The 11,611-nt window shown below is 44.8% G+C and overlaps 1 long non-coding RNA gene across 1 annotated transcript; it reads left to right on the top strand.

The window, feature by feature from the left end:
* The first annotated feature begins 8,659 nt into the window (after positions 1-8,659).
* Positions 8,660-9,356, top strand: LOC130087880 (uncharacterized). The gene is made up of 3 exons (XR_008807409.1): positions 8,660-8,884; positions 8,997-9,065; positions 9,195-9,356. It is a non-coding gene; the product is annotated as an uncharacterized LOC130087880 (long non-coding RNA).
* Positions 9,357-11,611: the final 2,255 nt, after the last annotated feature.

Raw genomic sequence — 11,611 nt, 5'->3', positions numbered from 1 at the left:
GCACCGCCCTGACGGTTGAGATAGGAGACCACAGCCATGTTGTCCGAACGGATCAGGACGTGGTGTCCCCGAATGAGCGGGAGGAAGCGCGAAAGCGCGTTCTCGACCGCAAGCATTTCCAGACAGTTTATGTGTAGGGGGCTTTCCTGTGTCGACCAATGGCCGAAGGCCGGTGAGCCCTCGCAGACTGCACCCCAACCCGTGTTGGATGCATCTGTCGAGATGACCTTTCGGCGGGAAAAGGTCCCCATCGTGACGCCCTGTCGAAACCATTCTGCTACTGTCCATGGCTGCAGCGCCGTGAGACATGTCTGCGTAACTCTGATCAGCTGGCGGCCCGTGTTCCACGCGCGGTGGGGTACACGGCTGTTTAACCAAAGCTGAAGCGGACGCATGTGCAGAAGGCCCAGCTGAAGCACAGCGGAGGCTGAGGCCATGTAACCCAGCATCCTCTGAAAAATTTTCAGAGGTGAGCGGGTGCCCATCTGAAACGAGGCGGCCAGTCGCTGTACACTGCGCGCGCGCTGTGTAGACAGGCGAGCCGTCATCGTGACCGAGTTCAAATCTATTCCTAGAAAGGAAATCGATTGACTGGGTTGAAGGGAGCTCTTTGTCCAGTTGACAGAGAGGCCCAGCGTTTTCAGATGGCCGAGGAGAACTGCGCGGTGCGACAGAAGCTCCGTCTGTGATTGGGCCAAAATCAGCCAGTCGTCCAGATAATTCAATATGCGCAGCCCCTGGCTCCGCAGGGGGGCGAGCGCCGTATCCATGCACTTCGTAAATGTGCGGGGCGCCAGGGATAAGCCGAACGGGAGAACGGCGTATTGATAAACATGACCCTCGAAGGCGAAACGTAAGAATGGCCTGTGACGGGGATTTATCTGGATCTGAAAATAGGCGTCTTTTAGGTCTAGAGAGATGAACCAGTCCCCCTGGCGCACCTGCGCGAGGAGTTTCCTGGTAGTGAGCATCTTGAACGGTCTCTTCATGAGCACTTTGTTCAAAGACCTGAGATCTAAAATCGGTCTGAGGCCGCCGTCTTTCTTGGGAACCAGAAAATAACGGCCGTAAAACCCCGACTCGGTCATAGATGGTGGGACTCTCTCTATGGCGCCCTTTTGCAACAGCGTCGCAATTTCTGAGCGGAGCGTGCCGGCGGCCAGCGGGCTGACAGTAGATTCGAGCCGCGCGCGCGCACGAGGCGGGCGGCGGCGAAACTGTAGCAGATAGCCGTTCTTTATAATGCTTAGTACCCACGGGGAAATGCCTGGAATGGCTTCCCACGCTTTGGAGCATGCGGCTAGTGGCCGAATGGCTATATCGCCCTGATTGCTGCACATAGCGGGCTGGACACAGTGTGTGGGCGCGCTTTGAATGTGTGTGGCAACGGGATTTGCACTCAGAGAGGAGTCTATGGGCCGTGAAACAGAGCGAGCAGAGAGGGGACACGCGCACGAGCTCGTGGGCGTGTTTATGTTCTCTGATATTAGAGCGGGCTGTGCCCGTTTCATGTGATGGGGCTCTGATAGAGACACGGGATATGTTATGCTTGTGTGTATGGGTGAGCACATGATTGTGGGCACATTTTATACACAACTGGCAAATTTTCTCTTTTTGAGATTTCTCTGGGTAGCCGTAAAAACGGCTTTTTGTCGCTCGCAAGCGGGCTGGGACACCGGCTTGTTTGTGGCGGTCAACACTACAGCAGTCGGCGAAACAACGGGGACTGGCAGAGGGCGAAGCTTTGACGGCGGTCCGGCCGCAGCGGGAGAGCACCGTCGTTTTCTTGACTTTGCTAGGCAGACTTCTGATGATCAGGCTTCAGCGTGATCTTAGGTCGCGGGCCTCGTGGGGGCGGCAGTCTGCGGCGGCTGTCAGAGCGAGAGCGAGGGCGGCCGCCCTGTCTGCGCTGGGCTGTTTGAGTCTGCGGAGGGGGGCGCTGTGGTGGAGCTCTGGCAGGAGGCTCGCGAGAGCGGCCCGTGGAAGAGCTAGCGCGGCGGGGCAGAAACAAATTCATCGCCTGAGTAGCTTTCTGGACCTCAGAAAAGCGATCGACGATTCCCGTGACAGCAGATCCAAAAAGGCCCGTCGGGGAGAGGGGCGCGTTAACCTCTTAACCGTCTCCAGAGCGTCGGCGCACTGAAGCGTTTTTTTATTTATTTAGTTCAAATATACTATCAGATTTAATGTTATACCTTGACAAACTATACATCATTAAAAAGATATAAGACTCAAGATTCAGTATTTGACCACTATTGTATTCTGAGAAACTTATAGTGACAGTTATGTCTTAATTTGTGTCAGGAGTTATGAAATTAAAAAATGAGTCGTTACCTTTAATATGAATTATGAGCCTCAGCCGGTCTCATTCAGAAAAAAACTCCCGTGCGATCGTCATGACAGCGCTTGACAAAACAACGTCCCTCAGGGCTTTTAGCTCAAACATGTGCAGATTTGGAGAAATATTGATAGATTCTCATAGCTTTACATTAGACTTCTATAGACAGGAATAATATTTATTGAATTTATACCCAAATGCGTCGATGTAATCATTTTGAGCGCTGTATACTCTGTACTGTGTTATCAATTCATCCTGAAAGTGAGGGCGCTGTTTGAACAGAAGTCCATAATATATGGATCACATGAAGAAGAGCCATAATCATGTGACATTCAGGAAGTCCTGCCACAACAAAGCTATCCGAGATCGCTGTAAAGTGCAGATAAAGATGTTTTGAAGACAATAAACATGATTGCAATGATATTTGATTTACCTGTGTTCTTCGAGTCATGTCAGGTATTTTCATAATAATTGATTATATGTATAATGTAATGCTAATCGAGATAGACTTTCAAATTGTGCAGAATACAATAAAATAATATATTTTCTATCTGATTTTTTTATCTGAAGCCAAATCAGATTACAGAAAGTTATTTAAAACACTCGACTTGCGCTATAAAGTAAGTTTGGAGAACAAACATAGTTTTATTCTCATAAATTGTCGTGTATTGATGGTGTGCTAAGCTAACATGCTAGCTAGTACTGAGCACCTGCTACCTTACTTCGGTGTAATTTTTATGATTTTTTTCTAAATAAGAATGCTTACTGAAATGTTTCGTTTTTCAAAAAGGGCATTTGATACAGTTTCACTGTGAAGTGAGAACTTTTATAAAATAAATGAGGGATTGAAACAGTGTGAATTGCTAGTCGTTAGTGATTATAATGCAGACAAAAGAAAAGCATATTTAGAGCAATAAACTGGCTGGAGAGGTGTGAATATGTGCAGGGGAGACTGAGACTGAATGGGGCTCGTTTTTGCATCACAAAACAATAGAGGCAATAGACTGAATAGATGCTTATAAGAAAACAATAAACACCAGTCTAATCAAAATAAAGTCATATGACATGATCTTGAAAAACATTGAACTAAATACAGAGTTTTAGACTTATCATCTTCAAATTTTAAATATAACATGGCCAGACATGTGGCTTTAGCTGCAGTGCATTTCTAGATTGCTACAATGCCAACTTCAATTTTATTTTCATGAAGATGTTTCATAAAAATAAATGTATAATAACTTTACAAAACTTTGAAGCTATTTATAACTATTTTTTTCATTATGATAATAATTAATTCTACATTTACAATAAACTTCCAGGTGTCAGCTTTCAAATGAGATCTTACTTGTGCTTTTAGTACAAAGGGTTCATGAACTGTATCTGTTTCAGTTTGGGAATGCCATATCTGGGGATTTTTCAAAAATGGGCTTGAAGCTTAACAGGTTAAGAAACGCGGCGCGCTCAGAATCTCCCATGTCGGCGAGCGTGAGCCATAAGTGTCTCTCGGCAACACAAAGGCTGGCCATGCATCTCCCCAGAGCTTGTGCGGCGGCTTTAGTGGCGCGAAGGGCGAGGTCCGTAGCACTTCTCAGATCCGTGACAGCGGGGGAGGGGTTTCTACCGCTTTCGGCCCACTCACGGAGAATATCGCTCTGTAATACTTGGAGGACAGACATAGAATGTAGCGCTGCGGCGGCCTGACCGGCGGCGGCGTAGGCGCGAGCATGAAAGCTCGAGGTCTCTCTGCAAGCTTTCGAAGGAAGCGTGGGGGAAGAGCGCCATCTAGCAGAGGGCGGGCAGAGGTGTGTGGCGACCAAGTCCTCAACGGGCGGCATGGCTGAGTAACCTTTTTCGGCGGCTCCGTCCACTGAGCGCAGCGAGGCGGATATATCGGAGCGGTTTCTAGCCGAGAGCGGGGCATTCCAGGACTTCGTTAGCTCTGTGTGAAGTTCAGGCAGGAATGGGGCGGCCCGGTTGCACGCGGGGGTCGAGCGCCGATGAAAAAAGCTGCCGTCCATCCGGTTCGGGGCCTGCTCGGGTGGAGGAGACCACTCGAGACCGAGGCGTTCGACGGCCTGTGAGAGGAGGCGCATTAGTTCCTCCTCTATCCCGGCGCGGATCCCCGCCGACTCTCTCGTGGATCCGAGAGATGACCATTCTTCACTGTCTGATGCGAGCAGTAAACAGGAGTCCTTCTCCTCCGCGGCGTCATCGGAAGCGACAGAGCGGCCACTCGGCGGCAACTGTATGTCCGGCAGGGGCGGGGAGGGAGAGCGGGAAGCGGCGGCGGCGGCCCGCATGGTTCCGCAGGGGGCTCCGGCGGCCTCTGGGAGCGGCGTTTCTTCTTACGCGGCGAAGAGGGAGGCGGCGCGGGAGCGGATTTTGCTGCCAGAAGTCGTGCCCACAGGGACGACAACGGCAGGCTCTCACAGAAGTCGCATCCTCCATCCGCGAGGGCGAGTTCTGCGTGCTCGAGTCCCAGGCAGAGAGCGCAGATGACATGGCGGTCTCCGTCCTCGAGACGAGCGCGGCAAGAGCCGCAGGAAAAATGAGACATCTTTAAAAAGACGCTCGGCTCTTTTAGATATAAATAGAGAAAAGAGAAGGATACAGTCGTCGGATGGCGCTAGCTTGCAGGGCGGCTGAAGGTGGCGAAGACGGCCGGCTTCTTCAGGGTCCGGGAGCTCGCTAGAGTGATGCCTTCTCGACGGCGACGGCTTTTCTCAGGACAGCAGAAGCGTGCAGCTTGCTGAAGATGAAATGAATCAACATATAAGCCTGGGAGAGACTGTTATATACACCATAGCCACGCCCATTCTGGCGGGCCATGACGCAATGAGCGCGCGGGCGCCTCTCATTGGAAGCGGGTTCAGCCCCGCTCTCCCATAGGCTTAAGCAGTTCTCTCTGAGCGAACCAATGAGCTGCTAGCTAGCCTGCTCTAGGTCTGCCGCAGAGGAACTGCGTTGTCAATGGATACAGATTATGAAATAATTTTTTGGCTTCAATATCTCAGCAAAGATGAATCTTTCCCCCACAGCGTAAGCTAGCTTACGCAATACGAGAGAACCTCTCGTAAGAGAACCCAACATTGGTATGTATGTGTTGGTTTTAACCCTTAATCAAACATTTTATCAAGCATTTATTGTTTATTAAACCTTTTCTTACAAAACCCATAGCCCAATCAGTACGAACATAGTCTCAAAGTCTTAATAATTTACAAGATTTAACAAGTTGCCAAATTTGTACGATACTCGTACATATTTATATACTCGTACATAATCCTGCAGAATACCCAGCAATATTTGTAAATCAGTTGTGCCCCTTCTTGGAAAGTAGTCGGATGTCCCACATACTGTCAGAAAGTTTATATTGTATTCTTTAAAATTATTACAAATTGGACCCTGTTTGTTCATGTTTCAATGATACATGATCTCTCTCTACACCTCATAACCTACCTCTGTTTGCAAGAGTGGAAAAGATAATTTGACTTGTCACATGACATCAGATATTCGATTATTTTGTCATAATCAGATCAGTTACACTGCTGATAACTGCCCCGTTTGCATTTAAATTATGTTATTTTGAAACGAGTTCATATGGATATTGCTTGCTATTAAATACATACTTTTAATCATGCCCACATACAGTATCAGTGAACTTATTACATATGAATGCATTCAACGTTTAATTATGCAACACTCTTTACAGAAAAATATCCCACAGTTATAGATAAACTCACAACATCATCATCAAGTGCTGTGCTAGGCACATTGGGCAACAGGTGTCCTCCAACGTATTCGATCCGTGGCCAAGTTCTCCACATCTTCCCATGGGACACTGACATTCTTCAGGTCTTCGTGAAACATCTGTCTCCATGTCTTCCTTGGTCTTCCCTGTCTCCTGCATCCTTCTGGTGGTGTCCACTCATAACTGTCTTTGGGTGTTGTTGTTTGGGCATGCGTAGGATGTGTCCAGCGAGGTGCACCTTTTGCTCTGTCTCAGTTTCAAGTCTTCGTGTGAAGTCTCACTCCTCCTCATGATCTCTTTGATATATGCAGAACCAATATTGAAAATAGTCATTTATCTTTTTCCATATTGTTAAAGCATTTTGTTTTCTTTTCAGCTTCATAAACTGTACTTGATGTCTGCCTAATGCCTTTATCAAATAAGTGTCAGTGCACATCAGGAGTTTTGGTAAGGACATATTCATTGCCATCCATTAGTTCTAGTCACGCAGTGACTTCATGATGCAATAGTCAAATGTATATTTCTACAAGTGTATATAGCAGGTGTTTGTCCGAACAATTGAAGATAGTGAGAGTGTTCAGGAACACCTTTTGAAAACAATCAATATTTATGGCATTCTGTTTGGTGCTGAAAGAGTATTATAGAAATGACACACTTGACCTACTGGATATTATTCTGTGAGTTTGTTACATTTACATTTAGATGGACTTACTGATTTATCCAAACTGGCCTGGGACACTCTTCTGGTTTCCCAGAAGTCACAGTTCGGTTCATACCTCAGTTCAGACATCACGGTTTGGTACAATGGAGGGAAAAGCAAAACAAAAATGCAGAAAGCTTGTGCATGTCTCAGGCTGTACCACCAACGGAAAATAAATTACTTAAACCTTGTATTTTTTAAATAAGTTTTATTAATAAAGTAAAGGCATAGAACCAGTTTATTTGTAGTGCACTGACAATAGTTTTATATAATTAGTTTATTAAAGCTGCAGTCCGTAGCTTTTTTTTGGGTTAAAAATTATCCAAAATACATATTTGAGAAAATACATAACCAGACAGTGTTCAAAACTATCTGCTTGACTTGACTTTAATTCCAGTGGTACTGGTGGATTTCCGCGGGAAATTCGAGCATGTCTTTGCGTCATTACGTCACATCTGTACACATAAAGAAGGAGTCTCGGCTAGTAGGCTATATTGCGTGTGAGGATGTTGGAGGTGGAGATTTATAGCCTTTTCTCACAGCACTTGATATGATTAAACTTATCAATTTGATGGCGGATCCAGAAAGGTTCTAACGACAATCACCAGTGACAACAGATGCACCCGTTGTAAAATGCAAAAGACTTCGTTCGGACTTCGGAGTGGCTACAGAAAAAAAGAGACTGCAACCGGACCCATGCGAAAACAAGGACACATATCGTAAGGACATTACATGTAGTCACGCAATGCTGACGTTGTTAACATTAACAATTTGAGAACAAAGTATAATTTGCACGGTTTTGCGTGATATGATAAGCGATTGTTATATCGTCGCTGTCGGGCGGAAACCTTGTATGTCCAAATTTGGTCAATTTCATATTTTTTCACAAATCGATGCTATTGGTCAGTCTCCATGTGGGTCTGTTATTTTTACAAATTATTAACCAATCGAAAGAGTTGAAAATAGCTTGTGAGCAAACCTCTTAACTCCATTGGACACTTCAACTGTCTGAGAAACCTCGTAACTCCACCCCTTCTTCATTTGGCGCCGCCGCGCTGAGAGCTTCGCGGCATTTTTTCTCCTCAAGATTGGAAGTCGCAATCCTCGTTGAGCAACACGTCCTCTGAGGTAAATGTCATTATTCATGATTTAGTTATATAAATGATATAATAACAGTTTATATATTATATATAACAGTTTTATCTCAATCGAAGTAATGGTAGTGCTAGTTTAGTGTAATGTATCATTTCTGAGGATCCTAGATTTTTCTTTCTGCTATGTCTTGCATTGGACGGTAAGTTAGCTAAGTTAACTTATCATGTTGATTGAAATCTTCCATGGTTTTGTTTCTGACGAGGAAATTTAATTTAAACCGCAAAAATTGCCTGTCGTTGACTTAGTTAGCTGCTATGTAACGTTATTGGTTTTGTCATCATGTTAGGTGAGATAGGCAGCTAACATGATTTTCGTGGGGCTTAAATAAAAATATCTCGACCCCCGCTAACGCTAGTTCTGGCACTCATCTGAAGAACAACATAATAATTTAATGTACTATGTCAGTATTGTAGCTTACAATGTCAAGGCATTCCGTCATGTTCAACAAGTAGCTACCTTTTACGTCATGTTCATCACTTTAAGCAAGCTAGCTGGTTTCTTGCCTTGTTATGATACGTAAACATGCCGTATAACTTAGTGAAACGATCATTTGACCTTTATTTATTTTATTTTTTGCAGCAACCATGTCTGTGTCCTTAAAGGAACTCTGTCAGATGGTCAATGTGCCATATGATCAGGCAAGGGCCCTAATAGACAGTGAGAGCTCTGATGGAGAGAGTGTAACGTTAGAGAGAGAGGAAGCAACAGTGGTGGAGGATACAGTGGTGGAGGATACAGTGGTGCATGCTGGTAGAGTGAATTTCTGAGAGATAATCATGATTTCACATGCCAAAATGAATGAGTTTTAATGCAGATGTATTTCACAACAATAGAAATAAAAAAATCACACTAATTGTACGATGTGTTTGAAAAGATTTATCTGGTGGTCTGGAGGAAGAGGAGGCCTCACTGCTGCCTCCAGAGCAGGTGCAGTTTGACACGGGTAGGTTTGATGCTTTTCTACATTTTGCTTTTCTGCTTTCTGCTTTTCTACATGGATTTCACAACAATAGAAATAAAAAAAATCACACTAATTGTACCATGTGTTTGAAAAGATTTCTCTGGTGGTCTGGAGGAAGAGGAGGCCTCACTGCTGGCTCCAGATCAGGTGCAGTTTGACACGGGTAGGTTTGATGCTTTTCTACATTTTCTCATTAAATTGGATAAGGTCCTTCAACTATAGCCCTTACTGTTGACAGTTTATAAACATGTAACTCATTCATGCACGTTTGGTTTGTGTGTGTATTTTGAAGTTTTCCATGGTGGAGGCGATGAGGACTCGGATGCAGAGCATTCATGCTCAGATGCTGAGGAAGACGCACCTCCAAGGAAAAGACTGAGAGCTGAGAACACCTGGAAGAAAGTCATCAACAAGAAAAGAAGAATGGTTGGAAAGTCATACATTGGAAAACAGAAGCAGTAGGAAACAGAGAAGAATGTAACACCTTTGTCAAGGCAAGTGTTCACAAATGAGTTCAAGCGTCTCAACCTAGGCCTTTACCACCCAAAAAAGGACCAGTGCAACATCTGTTGTGCTTTCAAGACCGGCAACTTACCTGATGACGAGTGGCAGCACCATCTCCTTCAAAAAGAAGAGGCCCGCGCCGAAAAGTTGTCCGACAAAAGCAAGGCCAGCAACAACACTATGGTCTTATGTATGGACTTACAAGCCCTCTTGTTGTGCCCAAAGCTAAAAGCATCTGCCTTGTATTACAAAACAAAGCATGCTGTTCACAATTTTACCATGTACAACATGCTGACACACAGTGCCACATGTTATGTCTGGCATGAAGGCGAGGGATACCTGTCTGTCAGTGAGTTTGTTTCATGCATTGTCGACTACCTCTCTGCACACACTGAGCCTGACACATTTATTCTGTGGAGTGATGGCTGCGGGTATCAGAACCGGAATGCAGTTCTAAGCAATGCACTTCTTCTGTTCTCCATGAAGAATAACAAAGTCGTCATTCAGAAGTACCTTGAGAAAGGGCATACTCAGATGGAATGCGACTCCGTTCACAGCGTCATCGAGAGGCGTCTGAGGGACCAGGATGTTTATCTCCCAGCAGAGTATGTTAACCTGATGAAGAGGGCCCGTGTAAAGCCTCATCCATATGAAGTCAAGTACATCGACCACAACTTCTTCCAGGACTTCACCAAGCTGAGGCTCTGCAAGTCTCTGCGCCCTGGAGGAAGACCTGGTGACCCAACTGTCCATGATATCAGAGCCATCAGGTAATTACCAATGCAAATCTTATGTCTTACCAATATACTCATGACATTATGATGTTGCATATTGTTTTATGAAATCTTACAGTGATTATGTTGTTGTGTTATATTTTGTGCTATTAGGTACAACAACAATGGAACGATGGACTTCAAAATCAACCACTCTGATGACTGGCATTCACATCCAAGTCACCAACTCCAAAACTCCACCTCAGACAGCCACACAGTCACCCCACTCTATTCAGACCGCCTGAAGATCAAAGAGCTGAAATTCAAACACCTCCAAGACCTGAAGGAAGTCATCCCAAAGGACTTTCACAGCTTTTACGACAATTTACTTCACTAGCTTAATATAGGATGCAGTATTAAAGGAGAACTCCTACGCAAAATGAACCTGGGGTGTAATAACACATTGTTACCGAGTCGACCGTTCTCTGGGATTTGTTTTCATGATAATCGAATGTAAAGAGTTCTATCTCTAAAAACTGTTTAGATTATAATGCTAGTATTGTTACAGGTGTGTCCTGAGTTTCCCCCCGTCACTGTGTATTTGGTTTAGTCCTGTGTTCGTTTTCCCGCTCCTCGTTTGTGTTCAGTTCCTTCACCTGTGTCTAGTTAATTTGCCCCAGCTGTGCCTTGTTTCCCCTATCTGTTCTCTGTGTATGTAAACCCTGTGTTCTCCTTCACTCCTTGTCGGTTCTCGTTTGTATTTGGTGTGGTAATGTCTCTTGGATTCCTGTCTTAAGTTATATTTAGTAAAGATTATTGAATTTGATCTGCTGACTGCTGCCTCTTCATCTGCCTGCACCACACCCGTAACAAGTATATGTTGGCATATAATAAGTAAAAATAAATCGCTAGTTAATACCACTAACAATGCTCAAAATAGCCCCACACTAACACGGTAGCATAATGAGGGTCCAAACCGAAGCACTGAGAACTTTGTAAGTGTACAGACAGTTTATTAATAATATACTTTATAAAGACAGTACCATCGCGGAGCCATCTTTGGGAAACAGCCTCGAACAGTCGAACCACTAACGCCGTGCTAAGTGAGCTGAACTTTGAGATTCCAAGTCACAGTTCAGCTCGTAGCACGGCGTTCGTGGTTCGACTGGTCGAGACTGTTTTCCAAAGATGGCTCGGGGATGTTACTGTCTTTATAAAGTATATTATTATTAAACTGTCTCAGTGATCTCAGTGCTTCGGTTTGTATGTAGGGACCCTCATTAAGCTACCGTGTTAGTGTGGGGCTATTTTGAGCATTGTTAGTGGTATTAACTAGCGATTTATTTTTACTTATTATATGCAAACATATACTAGCATTATAAGCAAAACAGTTTTTAGAGATAAAACTCTTTACACTCGATTATCATGAAAACAAATCCCAGAGAACAGTCGACTCGGTACCAATGTGTTATTGGTGTGTTAATGAACCCCA

Source organism: Rhinichthys klamathensis, unplaced genomic scaffold, assembly GCF_029890125.1.
Source record: "Rhinichthys klamathensis goyatoka isolate OS25496 unplaced genomic scaffold, OSU_Roscu_1.1 h1tg000111l_1, whole genome shotgun sequence".
Taxonomy (NCBI): domain Eukaryota; kingdom Metazoa; phylum Chordata; class Actinopteri; order Cypriniformes; family Leuciscidae; genus Rhinichthys; species Rhinichthys klamathensis.
This window is presented reverse-complemented; position numbering and strand designations above follow the sequence as displayed.